The 23876-nt window shown below is 40.4% G+C and overlaps 1 long non-coding RNA gene across 1 annotated transcript in view; it reads left to right on the top strand.

The window, feature by feature from the left end:
* The window catches only part of LOC141100946 (uncharacterized), a 208591-nt gene that overhangs the window by 152216 nt on the left and 32499 nt on the right, over positions 1-23876 (top strand). Inside the window, exons 2-3 of the long non-coding RNA XR_012234823.1 lie at positions 1506-1556; positions 1991-2050. This is a non-coding gene — a long non-coding RNA (uncharacterized lncRNA). The remainder of the gene's footprint in view (positions 1-1505; positions 1557-1990; positions 2051-23876) is intronic.

Here is a 23876-nt window from a genome sequence, read left to right as displayed (position 1 = left end):
TGGGTTTGAAGCAAAGAAGTCGCGCCAGACTAATCTAATTTCCTTCTCTGATGAAATCACTGACTGGGTGGATCATAATAATAATAATAATAATAATAATCATATTTTTATTATGCCAACATATTCCGCAGCACTTTATATCTTAGAGGGGATTTGTATAGACAATAGACATTAAGCATAACAATAAACACATAGAACAACAAATACTAAGAGGAATGAGGGCCCTGCTCGCAATCTTACTTTCTATAAGGAAATATGGGAGACACAAAAGGTGGATGGTAACAATTGCTTTCGCTGTTTGTACCAGCCATATAGTAGGAAATCGGGTGTTCATGTAATATTGCATGAACCGGTTATCAGCCAGAATACTTAAAAGTACAGACACAGAGGGCTATTAAATGCATAAGGCGTTTGAGAACATGATGCAAGGAATCTGGTTATGGTAAAAATTTTGAATGGGCAGCACAGGGATAGTTAATGTGTTGAGGTGGTAGGCCAGTCTGAAGAAATGCGTTTTTAGTGCACGCTTAAAACTGTGGGAATTGGGGATTAATCAAACTAACCTGGGTAGTGCATTCAAAAAAATTGGTGCAACATGTGAAAAGTCTTGGAGATGTGAGTGGGATGTTCTGATTATTGAGGATGTTAACCTCAGGTCATTAGCTGAACGGAAGGCAGGAAGTAGTTTGGTAGACTGAGACGAGGGAGGAGATGTAGGGGGTGCTGAGCCGTGGAATGCTTTGTGAGTAAGGGTAATAAGTTTATATTGAATTCTGGAGTGGATGGGTAACCAGTGTAATGACTGGCACAAGATAGAGGCATCGGTGTAATGGTTGGTGAGGAATATCATGGAATGGATGGATCATGGAAATACTGTAGATATAGTATATCTTGACTTCAGCAAAGCATTTGAAAAAGTATCCCATACTATCCTTATTGAAAAAAATGACCAAGCATTGGATTGACAAGGCTATGGTTAGGTGGATTCATACATGGCTCAGTGATCGTCAATAGAATGAAATGAAAAGGAAAAAGATATAGATTAGGTATTAGAAAAAACTTTTTGACAGTGAAGGTGATCAATAAGTGGAACGTGCTGCAATGAGCACGGGGTTGGTCCCTTCTATCTCTAGTAGGAAATCAGGAAGGGGGTAAACACTTTTTTGCACAACTGTATGTAATTTTATAATAGCAGTTCATTTTTAAAGGGAATCTGTCACCAGGCTATTCCCAGACAGTGAGGGTGATCAATGAGTGGAAGAGGCTTCTACAGAGAGGTGGTGAGTTCTCCTTCAATGGAAGTCTTCAAACAGAGGCTGGACAGACAAAAATAAAATATATCAATTAATAATAACTTAATAAAAAATTGTTTTAAAAATATATATATATATATACCATTATTGGTCACTCACCACTATCAAATCATCAAATAATTATAAAACCATTAAATAAAAAATGTACCCTATATATGTAATATTATATATCATAAAATTTGTCTCCAATAGGTGCTACACGTGAAAAATAAAAATGAAAAAGCAACAAATTTCTTCAAAAAGGTCAGAGAAATGGGGCAAAACTGTTATTTTCATTGAGACCAAGTGGTTGAACCGTATTAAGGGTCCAAATCCACTTGGTCTCACATTGTCCAAGCTTACGACTGACATTGGCACCCCTACTGTTAGTAGATATCATGTCAATTCCACGGACTTTCAATTTGGTACTGTCACAATTATGATACTGCTTAAAATGCCTCGGGATTGTTTTTAACGCATTTATATCATTTTCATTCACCGCTGCCTTGATACCCAGGACATGTTCTCGGATCCTTATTTTCAATTGTCTCTTAGTCATACCGATGTATATTTTACGGCATGGACAAACTGCAAAATACACCACCGCTTTAGATGTACATGTAATGTGGTGTCTAATATTAAATGTACGTGTTTCACCTTGATTAAAGAATGTTTTTGTCCACTCTACATTTACACAGGCAACACAATTACCACATGGAGAGCACCCAAAATCCTTGTTAGGGAATTTGTCTAAAAAGGTGGGTATCTGAGCTGTTACATAGTGACTTTTCACCAAATGATCACGTAAGTTGTCTGATCGCCGAAAAGTTATTTGTGGCCTACTTGGTAAATAGGTAGCCAATGTTGGATCGGCACATAAAATAGGCCATGACTTACTCAAACATTCTCTGATGTAATCAGCCTGAGCATTGTATTTTGTAAAGAATCTCACTTTACTAGTTGTTTCTTTTTGCCTATTAGAATATTACAGTGAATTGCGTGACGAGTGTTTTGCCCTTAAATATGCTCGTTTGACCATACGGTGGCTATAGCCACGAGCATAAAACCTTGTTTTCAAATCAAGTGCCCGTTTTTCAAGCATGTCATCAGATGAACAAATTCTCCTCAGGCAGAGGAACTGGCCGATGGGAACTGACTTAATCACTGATTGCGGGTGAGCTGACTTAGCATGCAGTAATGAATTTACTGATGTTGGTTTCTGAAAAATATCAGACTGCAACACATTATTGGAATTTCGTATAATCTTAACATCAAGAAAGTCAATCGATTTGGAATCTGCCAAATGAGTCAAACATATGTTCATATCATTATTATTCAGGCTCAGCATGAATGAATTAAGTGATTCCAAAGTGCCCTGTCAGATCAAAAAGATGTCGTCGATGTACCGTGCCCAAAAAAGTACACAGTCCACCGACGACAGCCAATCCGACAAAAAGAGGTCCCTCTACCACAGCCCCAGGAACAGGTTGGCGTACGATGGTGCAAATGCCGCACCCATGGCTGTCCCCTGGAGCTGTAGGTAGAAGGACCCCTTAAACACAAAAAAATTATGAGATAAAGAGAATTCCAATCACTGAACGATAAATGATGCCATATTGGTCCCAAGGTTCGATGACTCTAAAAAGAACCATACTGCTTTTAACCCATCTGAGTGACATACATTCGTATATAATGATTCTATATCACAGGTCACCAATATGGCATCTTCATCAATATGCAACCCATCAATCTTCTTCAGAATATCTGAAGTATCCTTCACATGAGAAGGAAGGCATTCAACCAATGGTTGTAATTTAGTGTCCACAAAATGGTTAGCCTTCTCTAAATAATTCCCTGTCCCGGATACAATGGGCCTGCCAGGCGGGACATTTTTGTCCTTATGAACCTTTGGCAATAAATATAGCGTTGGGATGACGGGTTCTGGAACTTGTAAAGCTGTACATAAATCCTTAGATATCACACCATCCTTTTGTGCCTGTGTTAAAATTTTACTGAGTTCCATACAAAAACCACTGGAAGGGTTATAAGTAAGTTTTTTATAACATTGGTGACTCGTCAGTTGGCGGAATGCCTCATCTTCATATAGTTTAGTTGGCCATATAACTGTATTACCGCCTTTATCTGAAGGTTTTATAACCAAATCATCCCAACCCTGAATCCTCTCCAAAGATTCACGTTCCTCACCTGACAGATTGTCATACTTTGTATGCCTTGGGATCGACTCCAGATCCTTAGAAACTATTTGGATAAATAAATCCATATTAGCACATATAGAGAGGGCTGGAAATTTCTTGGATTTGGGGCGTATAGATGTAGGAATTCTATCACTTTCAGGAGTGTCATGTTCATCTGCCAATTCTTCAAGGGTTCTTAATTCCTCCTGCTCCATTTCTGTAGGGAACATTTTATGTAAAGTTTGGTCATGAAAATGCTTTTTGAAAATCAATGTCCTAGCAAATATATGTAAATCTTTAAATACAGTAAATAAATGAAAATCTGATTTAGGGAAAAGGGCAAACCCTTTGACAGTACATGTAGATCAATCTCAGATAATTCATGTTCACTTAAATTAATTACCTTTAAATCATGTCTGTCTTTGCTGGGTGAAACATCATTATTACGTTTGTAAGGAAATTGTCTTTGTTCCCGATTTCGCTTTGGTCTAGCTCGGAACCTAGTCATCATATTGAAGGAGGAGGAAGAAGAATTGGCAGATATGTCACTCATAGATGTGACTGACGATGTAGATGGAGTACGTGCTGACTGTTGATCCTGTCTCGATTTCCTCCATCTATACACATTGTTGGTCTGGAAGTCCTTCATATCTCAATTATATTTACTCATCTGGGTCTCCTGTATATCTTTCACCAATGTTTCCACATATTTATCCATATTACCATTCATTTCTTGAAACCGTTCAACAGATAATTCAGATTTAGCTTGCTTTAAGAGTTCATCCAAGCATTTATCTAATTCGATCAATGTTTTTTTGTGAGATTCAATTAGCATTTCCATAAATCTCTTGGATGTACTATTGCACAGTTCCTCCCAGGTTTTAACAAAATTCTCATCATCCACCGGATAAGATGGAATAATTTTTATACGGAGACCTCTGGGAATAATTTGCTTGGTTATATAGTTTTCAAGAAATCTCATATTCCACCAGAGTCTTATTCTCTTGGACAAAAGTTGCTTAATTTAATTATCAAAATCCACATTACTCTGACCATCATTGCATAAACCATCAACTCCATTATTAAAAACCTGATTGATCCTCCCAAGCCAGGTTTGTTCACTGGCTTTGTAGTCCATCTCCTTACTGACACCTGTGCAAAACACAGCAAATGTTATCCACCACACAAAGAAAGAGGTAAGGAGAGCTGGCAATACAATCAATAAAATAATGATATAATATGATATAAAATCAAGTTACAAATATGATTATTGCCAGTAAATTGTTTTCCTAACGTTTTATTGGAGTTTTAATAAATGGGGAAGAAGATGTAGGGGAGGGAAGGAAAGATGAAAAGGAAAAGAAGGAAAAGAGGAAGGACAACAATGTCCAAATGTAAAGAATACATAAAATGTAACATGTTAATGCAGAAGCATATTATACAATGAACTATTACAAAGGTAAGTATTTAAGCATATAATATATTAAATTTGTTCCAAGCCAAAGACCTAACCCCAAAGGGGCCTAGGCAGGAGCACTCTGGTTGAAGACCTTAAGAGAACAGCTCCAGCCATTTAGACCATTTCCTAGCATGTTTGGCAAATTGATCAGGCATATGTGCAAATTTCAGTTCAAAGGAATGATGAAGGCTAATTTTGTCTATAATATCGATAATTTGTGGAGGTTTTGGATTTTTCCAAAGGAAAGCGATATTGTGTTTGGAAACTAGGAAAATGTGCATAATCAACAGCCTGTTAGTAGGGTCAATTTTGTCAGCGTCTAGAGAAAGAAGGGCCAGATGAGGAGACAAAATAAGTCGTGTTCCTAAGATAAAATCGATAAGATTTGAAACCTTTCTCCAAAAGGGAACAATTTTGGGACATTGCCAAAATATATGCAAAATATTTCCTGGCCTTCCACAACCCCTCCAACAGAGCGGAGAATTGTCAGGGTTGATTCTATGGAGTCTTACAGGGGTATAATACTATCTCGTCAAAAGTTTGAAGTGGGACTCTTGTAGTGATAAGTAAACAGTAGAGGCGTACGAGAGGGAGCATGTCTGTTCAATGTCAGGAGGGTCAATTATTTTATGTAATTCGTTTTCCCATTTGATAATATTTTGAGTCTTGACCACTGCAAAGCTATTATTACACCACTTGTAAGTATACTCAAAACTCCAGAAAATATTATGGTCTATATTACAAATAAGATTAACTGCTGGTTCAGAAATTCTTGGTGAAATAGCAAGGAACTCATGGAGTTGGTCTTTAAGGATGACATATTGTAAGAAAGCAGGAGTAGTAGATTGAAATCTATTCTTGAGTTTGTTATAAGGTGTACAAAGAGCACCATCGTATAAATCTTTGAGTCTTTTGAGACCAAGTGCAGACCAAACGGGGTCAATAGTCTGATTGGATGCTTGAAAAATAACTGATAAGGTCAAATTTTTTAATGTGACTTCTGTATTAGAGCCTCTTTTTGGAGCAGAGAATTTTTTCCAAGCTTCAGAAATAGCTTGAAAAATTGGATGAGAGTTTTCAATTATTTTTTTATGGAGTTGGTTCAGAATTAGTAGGTGAAGAGGTTTATAATTGTTAAAAGACAATTCTAGTTCATGCCAAGCTGGTGTCTTATCATGTGGCCACCAGAATGCGCTTTGTTTGACTAAATTCGCAGTGTAATAAGCAGTGATATTTGGGGAACAAGCTCCACCATAAGATTTATGATTGTAGAGAATGTTTTTTGCTATTCTTGGTCTTTTGTTATTCCATATAAAGGAATTCAATGAGGCTTGGAGATTTATAAGAGAAGAAGAGGGAACTTTTAAAGGAAGAGAGCGAAGTAGATATAGGATTTTTGGGAAGATGTATGATTTAACCATCATGATTCTTCCCCACCAAGAGAGTCCATCATCTCTAGATATACGAAATTCATTAAAAAGCTTTTTGGTAAGAATCTCAAAGTTTAATTTTATAAGAGAGTTTATATTTTTGACAAATTTTAGGCCTAGGTATGTCAGCCCATCAGTAGCCCAACCCCAAGGCGAGAGGCCCTCAATTTTTCCTTGGTCTATTCCCAGGTTAAAGCTAAGTATTTTGGATTTGGACCAAACCGCTGCACGACCAGCTCTACCCTCGCCTACTGTATTATCACCCATCCCTTGTAGATTGTGAGCCCTCGCGGGCAGGGTCCTCTCTCCTCCTGTACCAGTTATGACTTGTATTGTTTAAGATTATTGTACTTGTTTTTTATGTATACCCCTCCTTACATGTAAAGCGCCATGGAATAAATGGCGCTATAACAATAAATAATAATAATAATAATTTAGAGTCATTTATTTTAAAATAAGAGACCTTGGAAAAAGTCTGCATTGAGTTTGTAAAGCAGTGATAGAGTTGTCTGGATCGGTAAGGGTAAGAATTATATCATAACGATATTTTAAAATCTCTATGCAAGGTTTTAATTCCTGAGATCTTTGGACTATTCCTGATTAATTGGGCCAGAGGTTCAATGGCCAAAGCGAAAAGCAATGGTGACAAGGGGCAGCCCTGTCTAGTCCCAATAGCTATATTAAACGTAGGGGAAAGATGATTGTTGGAATATACCCTCGCTCTAGGGCCAGAGTACAAAGCCATAATACCTCCCGTGAGTCGAGAATTCATTCCAAATTTTTTGAGAGTTGCTTCGAGATAAGACCAATTAAGGCGGTCAAACGCTTTCTCAGCATCAAGAGAGATAACAGTGGCTTTGAGGTTTTTCGAGGAAATGAGCTTAATTATGTTAATGAGCCTTCTCGTACCATCTATGGATTGTCTTCCTTTAATGAAGCCTATCTGATCGTTGGAAATTAGTGTCAGGAGAAATTGATTTAGTCTATTAGCCAAGATTTTTGCGTAAATTTTTACATCTGTGTTGATGAGGGATAAAGGTCTATAATTAAAAACTTGGCTAGTGTCAGAATTTGGTTTAGGGATTACGACAATAGTCTCTTCCAGCATCTCTTTGGGAAATTGACCTGATTGGAAAGCTGAATTAAATACTTTTACAAGGTGATGGGCCAATAAATTACTAAAATACTTGAAATAATCATTACTAAACCCGTCTGGTCCGGGTGATTTAAATGATTTAAGTTTTTCTATAGTTTCCAGGACTTCTTGTTCAGTGAAGGGAGAAGACAAAAAAGATAAGTCTTCAGAGTTGAGTTTTGGAAGGTTCATGCTGGAAAGGAATGATCCAATCTCTGAGGTAGTTGGCTGCAAATTAGGGTTATCTTGATTAATATTATACAGATTTTTGTAATAATCGGCAAAGCCTTTACAATATCTTTAGGGTGGACCAGAGATGTACCATTAGAGGAAGTTATAGTGTCAATTCTATTCCGTTTCCGTATATTCTTAATTCTGTTTGACATGTATTTTGGTATTTTGAAGGGCGATTTATAGATAAGTAATGCTTGCATTATGTCGATCTAATAGCTGAGTCATAAAAATTGAATATGAGTTTCCTTAATTGCATTCTAAGATCGGTAAGTTGTGATAATACAGCTTGTTTGCTAGAGGAAACAGAGGATCGACAAAGTTCCTCTTCTTTAGATTTAATTGACTGTTGTAGGGTAAGGATTTTATCTCTGTTAACTTTTTTTGTCTGGAGGAAATTTGGATCAAAACTCCCCTCAATACCACCTTGTGAGCATTCCAACAGGAAAATGGATTTAGGAGGACGGAGTCGTTTTCACTAAAATAATTCTGTAAGGCTGAGCAGATTTCAGATTTGGTGGAGGGGTTATGAAGCAAAGAGGAGTTGAATTTCCACATGAATTGGGGGTGAGTTGGAGGCCCTATTGTCAATTCTGCAGTTACCGGAGAATGATCTGAAATAGATTTATTAAGTATGGAGACAGAGGAGAACCTTGGCAAGGAGAAGACATCTGTGAGTATCAAGTCTATTCTAGAGGCCGACTGATGGCCATCCGAAAAATGAGTACATTTTCTAGATGTGTTCAAACAGCGGAATGAGTCGAATGGCTTGTGATTATAAATACAGCTGTTCAAGGATTGCGATCTTTGTCTGCTGGGGGAAGTGGAGTCTAGTGTATTATCTGGCACCATATTGAAGTCACCTAATAAAAGTAGAGTTCCTGAGCGTAAGGTGTCGATTTTTTTCATTAGCTTATTTAGGAAGCTAAGTTGTCTGATGGTGGGAACATAAGTATTAACTATTGTCAAGGTGTGGCCATTCAATTTGCATAGGAGAATATGATAGTGACCTTTTACGTCCTTGACTTCAGAGAGAAATTCAAAGGAAATTGAATTACCAATCAGGGTTAAAACCCCAGCTTTCTTCCAGGGCCGCAAGACTCAAATACAAATGGGAAATTTTTGAGATTTATAGAAGGGTGGTTGTCTTTTTTGAACTTAGTTTCTTGGAGGCATACAACCTCAGGATTAGTGTTGAGCGATACCATTCGATACCCTAAAATATCGGATCGGATGGTATCGGCCCGATACGAAAAAAGTATCGGGTATCGCCGATTCCGATACCGGAAGTAACATTCAAGTCTATGGGACTTCCGGTATCGGAATAAGAAAAACCCTTTTCTGTCCTTGTACAGCCTCTCGGGGGGTGTACGGACCTTCCGGGGGTCTGTGCCGACTGCCCGTGGGTCTGTGCGGACTACCGGGGGTCTGTACCGGCCTGCCGGGGGGCTGTGCCGGCCTGCCGGTGGTCTGTACCTACTGTCTGGGGGTCTGTGCAGGCTGCGGGGATCTGTACCGGCCTGCCGGGGGGCTGTCCCGGCCTGGCGGTGGTCTGTACCGACTGTCCGGGGTCTGTGCAGGCTGCGGGGGTCTGTACCGGCCTGCCGGGGGGCTGTGCTGGCCTGCCGGTGGTCTATACTGACTGTTCGGGGGTCTGTGCAGGCTGCGGGGGTCTGTGCAAGATCGTCCGATGGGACTACAAGTCCCATCGGGCGATGCCTGCTACCATGACGGTGATTAACACATTAGCCAATGATGGGACAGTAGTAGTCCCATCATCCGGCTAATGTGTTGAATGTACAAAAAAAAATACATACTACATACATGCTACATGCTACATACATACTACATACATGCAACATACATACTACATACATACTACATATATACTACATTCATACAACATACATACATACTACATACATACTACATGCTACATACATGCAACATACATACTACATACATACTACATATATACTACATGCATGCAACATACATACATACTGCATATATACCACATGCATGCAACATGCATACTACATATATACTACATGCAACATGCATACTACATATATACTACATGCATGCAACATACATACAACATATATACTACATGCATGCAACATGCATATATACAACATATATACTACATGCAACATACATACTACATATATACTACATGCATGTAACATACATATATACTACATACAGTGGGGCAAAAAAGTATTTAGTCAGTCAGCAATAGTGCAAGTTCCACCACTTAAAAAGATGAGAGGCGTCTGTAATTTACATCATAGGTAGACCTCAACTATGGGAGACAAACTGAGAAAAAAAAATCCAGAAAATCACATTGTCTGTTTTTTTTTCATTTTATTTGCATATTATGGTGGAAAATAAGTATTTGGTCAGAAAGAAAATTTCATCTCAATGCTTTGTGATATATCCTTTGTTGGCAATGACAGAGGTCAAACGTTTTCTGTAAGTCTTCACAAGGTTGCCACACACTGTTGTTGGTATGTTGGCCCATTCCTCCATGCAGATCTCCTCTAGAGCAGTGATGTTTTTGGCTTTTCGCTTGGCAACACGGACTTTCAACTCCCTCCAAAGGTTTTCTATAGGGTTGAGATCTGGAGACTGGCTAGGCCACTCCAGGACCTTGAAATGCTTCTTACGAAGCCACTCCTTCGTTGCCCTGGTGGTGTGCTTTGGATCATTGTCATGTTGAAAGACCCAGCCACGTTTCATCTTCAATGCCCTTGCTGATGGAAGGAGGTTTGCACTCAAAATCTCATGATACATGGCCCCATTCATTCTTTCATGTACCCGGATCAGTCGTCATGGCCCCTTTGCAGAGAAACAGCCCCAAAGCATGAAATTTCCACCACCATGCTTTACAGTAGGTATGGTGTTTGATGGATGCAACTCAGTATTCTTTTTCCTCCAAACACGACAAGTTGTGTTTCTACCAAACAGTTCCAGTTTGGTTTCATCAGACCATAGGACATTCTCCCAAAACTCCTCTGGATCATCCAAATGCTCTCTAGCAAACTTCAGACGGGCCCGGACATGTACAGGCTTAAGCAGTGGGACACGTCTGGCACTGCAGGATCTGAGTCCATGGTGGCGTAGTGTGTTACTTATGGTAGGCCTTGTTACATTGGTCCCAGCTCTCTGCAGTTCATTCACTAGGTCCCCCCGCGTGGTTCTGGGATTTTTGCTCACCATTCTTGTGATCATTCTGACCCCACGGGGTGGGATTTTGCGTGGAGCACCAGATCGAGGGAGATTATCAGTGGTCTTGTATGCCTTCCATTTTCTAATTATTGCTCCCACAGTTGATTTCTTCACTCCAAGCTGGTTGGCTATTGCAGATTCAGTCTTCCCAGCCTGGTGTAGGGCTACAATTTTGTTTCTGGTGTCCTTTGACAGCTCTTTGGTCTTCACCATAGTGGAGTTTGGAGTCAGACTGTTTGAGGGTGTGCACAGGTGTCTTTTTATACTGATAACAAGTTTAAACAGGTGCCATTACTACAGGTAATGAGTGGAGGAAAGAGGAGACTCTTAAAGAAGAAGTTACAGGTCTGTGAGAGCCAGAAATCTTGATTGCTTGTTTCTGACCAAATACTTATTTTCCACCATAATATGCAAATAAAATGAAAAAAAAACAGACAATGTGATTTTCTGGATTTTTTTTTCTCAGTTTGTCTCCCATAGTTGAGGTCTACCTATGATGTAAATTACAGACGCCTCTCATCTTTTTAAGTGGTGGAACTTGCACTATTGCTGACTGACTAAATACTTTTTTGCCCCACTGTATATACTACATGCAACATACATACTACATATATACTACATGCATAGCAACATTCATACTACATATATACTACATATATACCACATGCATGCAACATACATATATACAACATATATACTACATGCATACTACATATATACCACATATATACTACATGCATGCAACATACATATATACTACATATATATTACATGCATACTACATGCATGCAACACACTTGCATACTACATACTGTATATACCACAAGCATGCAACATGCATACTACATATATACCACATATATACTACATGCATGCAACATACATATATACTACATATATACTACATGCATGCAACATGCATACTACAAATATACAACATATATACTACATGATACTACATATATACCACATGCATGCAACATACATGCATACTACATATATACCACATGCATGCAACATGCATACTACATATATACCAGATATATACTACATGCATGCAACATACATATATACTACATATATACTACATGCATGCAACATGCATACTACGTATATACCACATATATACTACATGCATACTACATATATACCACATGCATGCAACATGCATACTACATATATACCACATATATACTACATGCATGCAACATACATATATACTACATATATACTACATGAAACATACATACTACATATATACTACATGCATGCAACATACTACATATATACCACATGCATGCAACATGCATACTACTTATATACCACATATATACTACATGCATACTACATATATACCACATGCATGCAACATGCATACTAAATATATACCACATATATACTACATGCATGCAACATACATATATACTACATTTATACTACATGCAACATACATACTACATATATACTACATGCATGCAACATACATACATACTACATATATACCACATGCATGCAACATGCATACTACATATATACCACATATATACTACATGCATGCAACATACATACTACACATATACCACGTGCATGCAACATGCATACTACATATATACAACATATATACTACATGCATGCAACATACATACTACATATATACCACATATATACTACATGCATACTACATATATGCCACATGCATGCAACATACATATATACAACATATATACTACATGCATGCAACATACATATATACTACATATATACTACATGCAACATGCATACTATATATACTACATGCATGCAACATACATACTACATATATAACACATATATACTACATGCATATTACATATATACCGCATGCATGCAACATACATATATACTACATATATACTACATGCATGCAACATACATATACACTACATATATACTACATGCATACTACATATATATACTACATATATTACATGCAACATACATACTACATATATACTACATGCATGCAACATACATACTACATATATACTACATGCATACTACATATATACCACATGCATATATACCACATATATACTACACGCATGCAACATACAACATATATACTACATGCATGCAACATGCATACTACAAATATACCACATGCATGCAACATACATATATACTACATGCAACATGCATACTACATATATACTACATGCATGCAACATACATACTACATATATACCACATGCATGCAACATGCATACTACATATATACCACATATATACTACATGCATGCAACATACATACATACAACATATATACTACATGCATGCATGCAACATGCATACTACATATATACAACATATATACTACATGCATGCAACATACATATATACAACATATATACTATATGCAACATACATACTACATGCATGCAACATACATATATACTACATATATATTACGTGCAACATACATACTACATATATACTACATGCATGCATGCAACATACATACATACTGCATACATACTACATGCATACTACATATATACCACATGCATGCAACATGCATACTACATATATACCACATATATGCTACATGCATGCAACATACATATATACTACATATATACCACATGCAACATATATACTACATATATACTACATGCATGCAACATGCATACTACATATATACTAAGTACATGCAACATACATACATACTACCTATATACCACATATATACTACATGCATACTACATATATACCACATGCATGAAACATACATATATACAACATATATACTACATGCATGCAACTTACATATATACAACATATATACTACATGCATGCAACATGCATACTACATATATACCACATATATACTACATGCATGCAACATACATATATACCACATATATACTACATGCATGCAACATACATATATAATACATATATACTGCATGCAACATACATACTACATACATACTACATATATACCACATGCATGCAACATGCATACTACATATATACCACATGCATGCAACATACACACATACTACATATATACCACATGCATGCAACATGCGTACTACATATATACTACATGCATGCAACATACATATATACTACATACAATACATTCATACAATACATACATATAGACATACAGTACATATAACATAGAGTACATACCATCACTTGTCACTTTGATCCCTGAAGCCATTGTCATCTATGGAATAAATATTAAAATAACAAACCACCAATATACTTATCCCTGATCCGCAGAAGTCCACGAGTGTCCCACAACAATCTTGCCTGGAGAACAGCAGCATCAGCTGATGCTACCGTTCTCTACGGGCTCCAGGAAACCAGTGTCGAGAGGTAGGTATCCTTCCACCCTGTATTCCTCCGCCACTGTAAAAAAAAAGAAAAAGTCCCTTGTCTCATTTTATGGCATTGCTGTGTGAGAAATCTCCCACGCAGCTTTTGCCATAAAGTGAGACTAGGGACTTTTTTTTTACAGTGGTGGAGGAATACAGTGCGGAAGGATACCTACCTCCCGACACTGGATTCCTGGAGCCTGTAGAGAACGGTAGCATCAGCTGATGCTGCTGTTCTCCACGCAAGATCGTCGTGGGACACTCGTGGACTTCTGCGGATCAGGGGTAAGTATATTGGTGGTTTGTTATTTTAATATTTATTCCACATATGACAATGGCTTCGGGGATCAAAGTGACAAGAGATGGTGAGTATGTACTCTATGTTATATGTACTGTATGTCTATATGTATGTATTGTATGAATGTATTGTATGTAGTATATATGTATGTTGCATGCATGTAGTATATATGTGGTATATATGTAGTATGCATGTTGCATGCATGTGGTATATATGTAGTATGCATGTTGCATGCATGTAGTATATATGTAGTATGTATGTTGCATGTAGTATATATGTTGTATATATGTAGCATGCATTTTGCATGCATGTAGTATATATGTTGTATGTATGTATGTTGCATGCATGTAGTATATATGTGGAATATATGTAGTATGCATGTTGTATATATGTAGTATGTTGCAGGCATGTAGTATATACGTAGCATGCATGTTGCATGTAGTATATATGTAGTATATATGTATGTTGCATGCATGTAGTATATATGTAGTATGCATGTTGCATGCATGTAGTATATATGTAGTATGCGTGTTGCATGCATGTAGTATATATGTAGTATGTATGTTACATGCATGTAGTATATATTTAGTATGCATGTTGCATGTAGTAGATATGTATGTTGCATGCATGTAGTATATATGTAGTATGCATGTAGTATATATGTTGTATGTTGCATGCATGTAGTATATATTTTGCATGTAGTATATATGTTGTATATATGTATGTTGCATGCATGTGGTATATATGTAGTATGCATGTAGTATATATGTGGAATATATGTAGTTTGCATGTTGCATGCATGTGGTATATATGTAGTATGTATGTTGCATGCATATAGTATATATGTAGTATGCATGTTGCATGTAGTATATATGTATGTTGCATGCATGTAGTATATATGTTGTATGTATGTTGCATGCATGTAGTATATATGTAGTATGTATGTTGCATGTAGTATATATGTTGTATTTATGTATGTTGCATGCATGTGGTATATATGTAGTATGCATGTAGTATATATGTGGTATATATGTAGTTTGCATGTTGCATGCATGTGGTATATATGTAGTATGTATGTATGTTGCGTGCATGTAGTATATATGTAGTATGCATGCTGCATGTAGTATATATGTATGTTGCATGCATGTAGTATATATGTAGTATGCATGTTGCATGCATGTAGTATATATGTGGTATATATGTAGTATGCGTGTTGCATGCATGTAGTATATATGTAGTATGTATGTTACATGCATGTAGTATATATTTAGTATGCATGTTGCATGTAGTAGATATGTATGTTGCATGCATGTAGTATATATGTAGTATGCATGTAGTATATATGTTGTATGTTGCATGCATGTAGTATATATTTTGCATGTAGTATATATGTATGTTGCATGCATGTGGTATATATGTAGTATGCATGTAGTATATATGTGGAATATATGTAGTTTGCATGTTGCATGCATGTGGTATATATGTAGTATGTATGTTGCATGCATATAGTATATATGTAGTATGCATGTTGCATGTAGTATATATGTTGCATGCATGTAGTATATATGCAGCATGCATGTAGTATATATGCATGTTGCATGCATGTAGTATATATGTGGTATATATGTAGTATGCATGTTGCATGCATGTAGTATATATGTAGTATGTATGTATGTTGCATGCATGTAGTATGTATGTTGCATGCATGTAGTATATATGTGGTATATATGTAGTATGCATGTTGCATGCATGTGGTATATATGTAGTATGCATGTTGCATGCATGTAGTATATATGTAGTATGCATGTTGCATGTAGTATGTATGTTGCATGCATGTACTGTAGTATATATGTAGTATGCATGTTGCATGCAGTATATATGTGGTATCTATGTATGTTGCATGCATGTAGTATGTATGTAGCATGTATGTAGTATGTATGTAGCATGTATGTAGTATGTATGTAGTATGTATTTTTTTTTTTACATTCAACACATAGGCCGGATGATTGGACTACTACTGTCCCATCATTGGCTAATGTGTCAGTCACCGTCATGGTAGCAGGCATCGCCCAATGGGACTACAAGTCCCATCGGACGATGCCTGCACAGACCCCCACAGCCTTCCCAGACCCCCAGACAGTCGGCACAGACCACCGGCAGGCCGGCACAGCCCCCCGGCAGGCCGGTACAGACCCCCGGCAGTCCGCTCAGACCCCCGGACAGTCGGTACAGACCACCGGCAGGCCGGCACAGCCCCCCGGCAGGCCGGTGCAGACCCCCGCAGCCTGCACAGACCCCCGGACAGTCGGTACAGACCACCGGCAGGCCGGCACAGCCCCCCCGGCAGGCCGGTACAGACCCCCGGCAGTCCGCACAGACCCCTGGGCAGTCGGCACAAACCCCCGGGCAGTCGGCACAAACCCCCGGGCAGTCAGCACAGACCCCCGGCAGGCCGGTACAGACCCCCGGGCAGTCGGCACAGACCCCCTGGAAGGCCCGAACTGACGGCGCATCATGATGATGTCATTTCGGCAGCCAATCAGAGCCACAGCAGTGGCTCTTTGCATTATGGGAACTTCCGATTCCGATATCCGATATTGAAAAAATATCGGTACTCGGTATCGAAATTCCGATACAGCGAATATCGGCCGATACCCAATATTCGCAGTATCGGAATGCTCAACACTACTCAGGATGTAACCCGTTAATTTCTTTACCAATGGAAAATCTCTTCCAAGGGCTATTTAGCCCCCTGACATTATAAGACACAACTTTTATTTTCATGTTACAAGAGTGGCAAGGACCGTATGAAGTGTGGTAGATGAAATAAGGAAACCAGAGGGCACCTACCTTTAAAGAACTTAGTTAATAAAAAAAACCCCTAAAACTGAAGACCTGTTTAAAACCGAAAACAGAAAAACACAAAACAGTAAGAACAAAATTGTCCTTCAGAAAGAGCCTAGCCGGTAGGCTCTTATTCCTTAGTGGGGAAAATTTGTGTAAGGATCCCATTAGAGGCATCATTTAGCTGTCAATCATAACTGCACTGTTCCTAGAAGGAAAATAATCTCATGTGATATGAGTCCATAAAGAAGTAGAGAAGTAAGAAAACCTATGGAAAGAAGAATAATAAGCAGAGTAATACACTGAACAAATAATCAAAAAGTGTAGAGAGGCCTTTTAACCAGGAGAGAAAATATGTAGGCAAGATCATCCCGTCTCTGAAGAGGGCCTGGGGTCTTGAGAGTTAGAGTTTTTATGGCCATCGGGTATCCTGCAGTAGGACAGCAAATCTCTTCCTTCCTTAGGTGAGAATAGGACGGTAGGCTTTCCTTTGTAGAATACCAAAAGTTTAAGTGGAAAGCCCCATTTATAGGGGATATTATTTTCCCTCAAGGTGGCGATGACTGGCTTAAAAGACTTTCTTCCTTCAATCGTTTCCTTTGAAAGATCCGTGAATAGCTGAAGGTGAGCATAGGGTTCTGGAAAACCTCCTAGATCTTTAACCGATTTTTAAATTTTTTCATTGATCTTGAAGAAGTGGACCCTTAAGATGGTATTTCTAGGTAGATCTTTATCGATATTCCGTGGTTTGGGAAGTCTGTGGATTCTATCTATAATGAGATCTTGGTCTGTAAGTGCCGGTAGTAATTTTTTGAAAATTGTCTTGACGAAGTCTTCTAGTTTATCGGGTGAGATATATTCTTGTATTCCTCTTATTTTCAAGCTGTTTCGTCTGTTCCTGTCTTCTATATCTGCAACTTTAATTTTAAGTCTGTGAAATTCAGATTTGAGGTCATGGGTGTCTTTTGATAAATCATCAGTGTGTTCTTTCACTACAGTTAGCCGTTTTTCGTGGTTGTCTAACCTGCTGCTAAATTTATCCAAGGTGGACTGTAAAATTTTATTTTGGTTTTCAAATGATTGAGACATACTGGACGTGATTTTCTGGGCGAGAGTATCCATGTAAGAGTGTATGGATATAACATCCAGACTTTGGGAAGGAGAAGGATTGGTGTTATCCATCTTAAATTTTGACCTTTCCGGCGAAAAGTTTGGTGAATTATCTCCACACTCAGGATTTGAAGCGTCGGCTGGCGATGTGAATTTTTCAGAAGTTTTACCAGGATTTTTCCTTTTTGATGAGAGAGATGTATCCATGAACTCTTTATGAGGAGATCTGGCCTTAAATGTGTTAATGATATCCACTTGATCTTTAAAGTGAGGATTGTAAGAATCCTGAAATTTTTGTGCTTTTTGAGGAGTCATATCAGACAGTTTCGTTGATTTGGACACTGGAGTAGCCTTGTGACTCATCTTGTGCCCTTTTTTGAATCCTGCCTTGCAGGGATTATATTAGAGAGAATTGATATTATTGGTGATGTTTATACTGAATAAACGTTAAAAATATTGAAAATTCTTGTGTCTTCCTATGTCTTTTTATGTTTTACTTGAAAAAAGAAATGCAAAACACCAAAAAAAAGTTAATTATAGTAGTATTAAACATGGCATAGTTAAAAACTATAGATAGTTGTTGAAATGTTATATGTATAAAAAAAATGCTGAAAATGTTCAACAGGTCCCGGGAACTAAGTGTGAAGAGAAAAACGCCGACCATGACTTATTTACTTTGAAAGGACAAAGGGACAAGTGGAATAAGAAACAGACAGTGGTCCCTAGGTCAGGTCCCCAGTGCCAGAAACACCCCAAAAGAAAAGGAGGAAGCCTGACGATGACTTGGTAGGTTAGGGCCTCGGTCATTGTGCTCTAAATGGTAGGATGTTACAGAAGGGGAGAAAAGTGGGAGGTATGCACCCGTAGAGTAGTCTGAATGGACCTAACCCAACCTGAAGGAATTGTCATGGTGGCGTACGCTCTGGCCAGTAAGCCGTAAGCTACTCGGAGCATGATTGCTCCTGGTTTGGTTCAGCCCCCCGCGTATCGCAGGCCTGGCTCAACAACCGGTCCGGCAAAAAGAAGGTGGGGAAGCTTCAGAATGGAAATGAGGGAGACAAGATTGTCGAGGACAACAATGGTTAAAGGAAGGGGGAGTGTGGGGGAGGTGGACTCACGTACGGACCTGTCTGCAGTGGGAAGGTAAAGGTATAGTGTGCTTTAGGTGGACTGTTGCATTTATAGATGGGAGACAGCTGAAATAGTGAGAAAGGTGCAATACTACAGTTTGGCCACAAGATGGGAGTGGAGAGAGTTGTGAGAAATGGACTTAACATCAGCTTATGGCTACAGAACCGCACAGTTATGGGGGGGTGGGGTTACAGGAACTCTAGGAGGAATCCTCAAGGAGGGGGATAAAAAGCAGGTAGAACTCGAGAGTTCTAGAAGCAGTCATTCCAGGGAGAGGAGCTGAGGAGAAGAGTAGAGTTGAGGAAGTAGAAGTACAGTGCTGAAGCTCCAGAAGGGACTGACATCTGAGACAGTCAGGGGGGGTGACCCTGACAGGAGAAGCCACAGACGGAGAGACAGTAGAAGCCGCAGATGGAGAGACAAGAGCCTGGGGGTACCACAAGACGGATGGACTCGGGCAGGCGAAGCGTTGTAGTGGATAGGCCTAGGGCAGCTGCCGTGAAAGAGCCGTGGGGGCCGTCATATGGAAGTAAGAAGGAAGCAAAGGTACCCGGGCCTGTGTGCGGAGAGTGTCTAGCTGCTGCTGTATGTTGCTGCGGTCATCAAGAGGACGGTCAATAAAGAGGACCTGTTGGACGCACTTATGTCTCCACCTCAGTCTGTTCGTAGCGAAGAATGGGGTCACCCCCCAGTCGGCTCACGTACCTACAGGGTAACGCAGGAAGAAGTCACCCATCATCATCATCTCAAGGGATTCACAATAATAAAGCTTGAACTACTGTCCTTGCTGTTCAACTGCCACTGTCCAATGTGTAGGCATAGGCATAGTGTCTTCAAAACATAAGCCCTAGGGGCTGTATCATGGTTGACGCAGGAAGGAGGCCTCAAGAGCCAGACAATTATGAAAGTAGACTACTAGCATGGTAGTGCCAGTGCCCAGTGTCCAGGCATAGCCATAGTGTCTCCAAAAATTAGCCCAAGGGGCTGTATCATAGTTGATGAAGGAAGCAAAGCAGGTCTGAAGGGCCAAGCAATGATGACGAAGCTAGGACTACTAGCATAGAGGTTGCAATGCCCAGTGTGCACGCATAAGCCATATTGTCTCCAAAAATTAGCCCAAGGGGCATGATACCATGGTTGATGAAGGAAGAAGGGTCTCACTCTCATCACAAGTGCCTCCAATGGGAAATATTAATTAACGTAACATTGTTTTTAGCTTATTGTTATTGACCATGAGGTACATGTGGCAGAATCCGGATTTGAAAACATTTGTAAGAAGAAGAAAAGGGGCTTGTATGGGAAGGGATGGACGTGATCACCAATTTAAAAAAAAAATAAGGTTTTGGGTGACTTTAGGTTGGGATACCGTCATCTGGAGGGCTTAAATACTGTTGCGAAATCCAGTCCTTGTTAAATTTTATCAGAGTCAGCCTGTCAGCATTCTCTGTTGTCAACCGTGTAGTCAATCTGTGATGATTGCCCCAGCAGCACTGAAAACACGCTCTGACATCACACTAACAGCAGGGCAGGCCAGCACCTCCAAGGCATAGAAGGAGAGGTCGGGCCAACTATGCAGCTTGGATACCCAGTAATTAAACGGTACAGAAGCGTCAGGAAGGACGCAGATATGGTAACTTAGATAGTCGTTGACCATCTTGTTCAACTTCTCCCTCCTTGACATTGCTACTGTTCCAGCTAGTCCTTGGTGATGAGCCGGTTTATTGAAGATGGCCCAGTTTGTGGACATTTTACCACCACCTCTTTTGGACCTACTTGGCGTGTCTCTCCCCATTAATGCATGCTGTTGCACAGAGCTGGTACCTCTGCTAGAAGTGGTGTCTGAGGGTGCTGTTGCCATCAAATGATCGACAACGGCCTTCTTGAAGGATTCCATTGTGAAACCCCTTGTGACTGCAACAGTAGCGAAGGAAATTTGTCCTTGTACCGTGGGTCTAGAAAGGTAGCCAACCAATATAGGTTGCTATTGAAAATGTTGATTACGTGAGGGTCTTGGCACAGACTGTCAAATATGAAGTGTGCCATGTGTGCCAAGCTGCAAAGAGGCAAATCTTCTGTGACCTCAGAAGGAGGAACAATACTCATCCTCTCCTCACTCTGACTCTCCTCCTCCACTTCCTCCCCTCCAGCCCACCCATGCTGGACAGACATGAAGCTGGGGTTGGGATTCCCCTCTGTATGAGGTGTCCCCTCGGTACCACTGAAAAAGAAGTCCTCTCCCTCCTCATTTTCATCCCCCAATGTTACCTGATGATATTGGCTGGGCTGGGTAGGATCACCCATTGTGAAATCTTGCTCCATACCCAGCTGCTGGGCACACAAAGATTCAATTTTTTGATTCTGCAGTGATTTTCAGCAGAAAATAGCATAGGGATGGTTACTCTGATAATAGATTGATCACCGCTCACAAGCTTGGTGCAGTACTCAAAGTGGATCCACATCCACTCGACAGTTATGTGTCTTGGCTGAGTCTCAGTGTGACGGGCATGTTTAAGCTGGTATTCAGCAAGTGCCATCTGCAACTCACTTACCCTTGCCAACATATGATATGTTGAGTTCCACCGTGTTGGCAGTTCGCAAATGAGTCTGCGGTTTGGCAAATTAAACTGCTTTTGAAGCGCTGCAAGACTGACAACAGCGGTTGAGGAATGGCGGAAATGGGCACAAATATGGCGCACCTTCTCAAGTAGGTAAGGCAAGTCAGGGTATGTTTTTATAAATTTCTGCACCACTAGGCTCAACACGTGAGCCATGCATGTCATGTGTACCAGCTTCCCAAGCTTTAAAGCCGCCACCAGGTTACGCCCATTGTTGCAGACAACCAGACCAGGTTGGAGTTTCAGTGGGGAGAGCCACTGATTGGTCTGTTGTTTTAGTCCTTGCCACAGCTCTGCTCCAGTGTATGGTGTTTCACCTAAGCAGATCAGCTTCAGCAGAGCGTGTTGCCGCTTTGCCGATGAGCTGCTGCACAGCTCCCAACTTGGGAGTGATGTGGAGGGTAATTCAGCATAGGATGATGAGGCAGAGGAGGAAACCCTGATTGAGGTTGGGCCTGCTATTCGTGGCATGGGTAGGATATGTGATGGTCCAGTTTGAGACTTTGTCCCACCCTCCATCAGGTTGAGCCAGTGTGCCGTGACAGAGATGTATCATCCCTGGCCACAAGTACTTGTCCATGTGTCTGTAGTAAGGTTGACCTTCCCGGTTACGGCGTTGGTGAGCGCACACTTTACATTGCTTAAGGCTGGTTTCACATTAGCGCTTTTTAAGCGCACACACGGCCGGGGGTAGCTCCGCCCCCGAGCCGGCTCTCTGCCCGGCGTGCCCGCCCCTTGCTTGTAGCGCCACCTCCTAGCGGACAGCGGCGCCTGCGATCGGCGCACCCTATCTTTAGCATAGGGTGCGCAGATCGTGCGCAGGCCATGCGCCAGTTGCGCTTTGACCTGCGCTGCGCACTTTTGACGGAAAATCTGAAAAGTTCGATTTTGGCTCGCACGGCGCACCGTCAAAAGTGTGCAGCGCAGGTCAAAGCGCAACTAGTGCACGGCCTGCGCACGATCTGCGCACCCTATGCTAAAGATAGGGTGCGCCGATCGCAGGCGCTGCTGTCCGCTAGGAGGCGGCGCTACAAGCAAGGGGCGGGCACGCCGGGCAGAGAGCCGGCTCGGGGGCGGAGCTACCCCCGGCCGTGCGTGCGCTTAAAAAGCGCTAATGTGAAACCAGCCTAAGACATGCTGGTGTAACGCGGGGACGGCACAGTGGGAAAAATAGTGCCAGCTGGGAACCGAGTATCGTGGGGCAGCCACAGACAAAAGATCACGGAAAGACTGTGTCCCCACAAGCCTAAAAGGCAACATCTCCACTGCTAGCAACTTGGCAATGTGCGCGTTTAGTATTTTTGCTTGTGGATGCGTGGCTTGGTATTTATGCCTCCTTTCATACATCTGGGGCACGGACAATTGGACATTTTCCTGGGACAAACAAGTGGATGAGCTTGTTGTGGCCTGTGTCTGTGCAACCGCAGCTTGTGAGCAAGAGGTAAGATCACCTGCTTCCTGGCCAGCAGATTGGAAAGGACGTATCACAGGCGACATGGCAGTGGTTTGACCCGCAGTCGCAGACAATGATTTGGTA

Source organism: Dendrobates tinctorius, unplaced genomic scaffold, assembly GCF_039654945.1.
Source record: "Dendrobates tinctorius isolate UK_male_01 unplaced genomic scaffold, ASM3965494v1 ptg000111l, whole genome shotgun sequence".
Classification (NCBI taxonomy): domain Eukaryota; kingdom Metazoa; phylum Chordata; class Amphibia; order Anura; family Dendrobatidae; genus Dendrobates; species Dendrobates tinctorius.
The sequence above is the reverse complement of the archived record's forward strand: the minus strand, read 5'-3'. Positions and strand labels throughout refer to the sequence as shown.